The sequence below is a fragment of the Andrographis paniculata genome, unplaced genomic scaffold, assembly GCF_009805555.1.
Source record: "Andrographis paniculata isolate CXL003 unplaced genomic scaffold, ASM980555v1 Contig82END, whole genome shotgun sequence".
In the NCBI taxonomy this organism is placed as follows: Eukaryota; Viridiplantae; Streptophyta; class Magnoliopsida; order Lamiales; family Acanthaceae; genus Andrographis; species Andrographis paniculata.
In genome coordinates, this window is record NW_026137620.1 from 4783005 (window position 1) to 4786562 (window position 3558).

General features: G+C 32.0%; 1 long non-coding RNA gene across 1 annotated transcript; it reads left to right on the plus strand.

The window, feature by feature from the left end:
* Positions 1-2200: 2200 nt before the first annotated feature.
* LOC127241435 (uncharacterized) lies at positions 2201-3095 on the plus strand. Its single transcript, XR_007836526.1, has 2 exons — positions 2201-2575; positions 2668-3095. It is a non-coding gene; the product is annotated as an uncharacterized LOC127241435 (long non-coding RNA).
* The last annotated feature ends 463 nt before the right edge of the window (positions 3096-3558 follow it).

The following is a 3558-nucleotide window of genomic DNA, read 5'->3' on the forward strand; positions in this document are numbered from 1 at the left end:
CCTGACGGACACGTAGCCTCCGGCGAGCCACGCGGGTGTCTCCGGCACCGGAGGACTAAAACTGATTGCGACAAACTCCACTTACGGGACTAAAATGATAAGGGGGTCCAGTTACATGACTAAATAAACAGTTTACACTAATTATTATATCAAAACGTAGTGCAAATTAAGAAAAAATTGCAAAATTACTTTAATTAGTATCTTATAATACTAATAAAAAAATCTTGTACAATTTTTTTTTTACAAATATAAGGATATTTTTAATGTTAAGTATAATGGCGCAAAAGGTAAATGTGACCCTTAGAGGAAGACGGAAGGAGTACTAATTTTTTTAGGGTAAACTGTTTTTTTAGTCCCGTAATTGAACTCTTTTATCATTTTAGTCTCGTAAGTGGAAAATTTTCGCACATTTAGTCATCGATGCTTATGTGGCACCTACATGTATGCTCGCATAAATATGTGGGTTAGGTCAGCGCCACATGACGGACACGTATTTGCCACGTGGATAATTTTTATTTTATTTTATAATATAAAAATATAAGAAAAATAAAATATAAAATATAAAAAATATAAATAATAAAACTATAAATTAAAAAAATATATATCCACATGTCCGCCAGGTTAGCGCCATGTGGCCGATACGTGGATAATTTTTATTTTTTATATGAAAAATAAAATATAATTAAAAATTATACTAATATATAAATTATTAAAGGCCACGTAGCGCTGACTTGAGGAACATATGAATAATTTTATTTTTTATTTATTTATTTCATTTTAATATTATATCTTATATTTAATTTTTAATTTTTACATGTTTATAGTTTGTTTTTTTTTTATTTTAGTTTTTATATTTGCTTTGTTAAATTTTCTATATGTAAACAAATTAAAAAATAAAAATTATCCATGTGACGGACTTGTGTCTGCCATGTGGCGTTGACTTAGCCGGTATGTGTCTGTCGGCATGCCATGCCGGTGCGAAACTATTTTAAAATAATCTTTAGTTACAAAACTTAAATAATAAATGAGTTAGTTGCGACCTAATTTTGAAAATACTTAAAACATATATTTAAAATATTTTAATTTGATATTTATTAGTCACAAAATCAAATATTAAAATATAAATCTCCTCATATGCAACTTCCAACTTAAATTTGATTTGGTAACCAAACAACTTATAATCAATTATAACAGTTGCATAAGAAGTAGAGGGATCAGCTTGAGCAATTGCAACGGCGAGCAACCACAATGGTTTTTCTTTAAAAAGCTTCTAAATCTGTTTTAAATCTGATGTGTCAAAATCCAGATATTTAACATCCAGTGAAATGATAAATTCCTATCCAATGGCTTCATATGCAAGAAGGTAGAAGGGAAAGAGAAATAAAGAGAGAGAAGAAAATAATAAGAAAGAGAAAGAAATAGAATATGGAGAGACGAATGAGAGATAAAATAAAAATAAATAAAAAAAGCAGAGGAGAGAGGAGAGAGAAGTATAAAGAACAGAAAAATACATTGGACATAGCTTCTTCTGCACCATGTCATGTTCAAGGCTTTCGTTATTTTTACACTGAAGATTAAAGTCACTGCATGTCATATTTTTCGAATTTGTTAAAAAAGTGCTTGAATCAGACGGAGAGGCCGGCAAACAATGAGCCATTACAATTGCTCTCGTTGCCATTCCCTTCGTTCTGGAGGCAACAATCGAAAATCACACCATGCAGTGGTCCTCATCTGGCGGTCCAAATTTTGCCCTCCGGTCGGTGTGGCCTCTTGGAGGCGAAAAAGAGCAATTGCAATGGTTTAATCTAAAAAAATCTCTAAAATCTGATGTGTCCTAGTCTTCTATGTGTGTGTTTGTTTGGGGTTTAGATTTTGAGTTGGGATTTGAATAGTAAAATTTTTGAATTTGAATAGTTGTATGATGTAATATAAATAGGTGTTGATGTGATGTTTTGAATGTAAAATTGAATTTTAGTATAATATAAAAAATAAAAAATAAGTGTATTGATTTGATGTTTTTGGGGAAAAAAATTGGATGAATAGTATAAATTCAATCCAATCTCCAAACAAACACACCCTAATTCAAAACTGTCTAAAATTAAAAAAAATATCGTAATGACTTTTATTTAGCAAGAAAAAAAAACATTCAATAGAGAGGATAGTGAGAGAAATGGTGAGAGAAGAAAGAAAAAGAGACAAGGAGAAGATGATGAGAGAGAAATATAACAGATTGTATAGCCATTTTTAAAGAAAAAGTGGAGGAAAGAAAGAAGAAATGGGAAGAGAGAACTGCACCGGATCACTCCCAAGCCATCTCATTTTTTTCACTCTACAAAAAAATAATTGTATAGCCATTTTTAAAGAAAAACTTCTATTTTTACATCAAAGCCCTTTATACGAAAGCTGTTTAAGGTGAAGTCAAATTTTATTCTCTCTCCTCTCCTCTTCTCTCCTCTCCTCGTTCCTTTTTTCTATTCTTCCCCAACCCAGTTTCATTCGCATGTGCGGTATTCTTCTCCAGCCTCTTTCGAAGTCGATTTTCTCCGACGAAGGATGAGGATTGTCGTCTCTACCGGTAAGTTTTCAGCATTTTTTTATTTAAATTTTGGCTTTGATTGAATCTTGGACGTAATTGCTTTGATAAATTGGAGATCTTTGGATATCAAGAAACATCTTTGGGTCTCTCAAGCTAAGGGTTCGATTCGAACAGACACTCCCCACAACTTCTGGATTTGAAATTGCTGTTGTAAAGAATAAATTGAGGAAGAAAAATAGGGTTTGGAAGGAATGAAGTCTCTTCGTATTTCTGCATCTAAAAAAGGCTATTGTACAATTTAATTCTTTCACCAATCAAAAGTGCATTGCGTGGCCTAGCCATGTAGGCTGACGAGGCCATTTTCTCTATTTTCCATTGTAATTGCTCTTTAGGAGTCGGTGTCCAACGTACACAAGATCTTCAAAAGATAAAGTAAGGATCTTGATTTCACAATGAACCCTAAACTGCGAGTTTCGTAGCGGAGGGGACAAGAAAGACATCAACAAGTGACATGATGCCAATAAAGAAGCAAACTAAGTGAATACCAGCTCTTTTCTTGCTCCTTTTCTCTTATACAATTACACCCACACAATAACACCTACACAATAAGGTTAGCTTTAGAGTAAAAAGAGAAAATAGAAAGCAAAGATAATCAAAGAAGGAAAGTCACCACAAACAAAGACTAAAGTAAGTGATTTTTTTTTTTTTCAAAATAGGTGTTAAAGAGTAGAAATTTACTTATTATACTCCTGAATACCAAACTAAAGATGTTGATATCTTGGTAACATTCCGAGTAACTCCTCAACCTGGAGTTTTGCGTGAAGAAGAAGGATAAACTTGTCAAAACATACAATTTTTTCTTTAGATGGTCTATCATATTTGAGACGAAGGTTATCAAAATGGGTTCCTAGGGTGTTTATTGTTTTTTTATTTTTAGATTGATATAATTTTTATGTTAGGTATTGGTAACTGTTCAATAATATAAACAATTAATACTTTGGTTGGTTGAGTTATTTACTTTT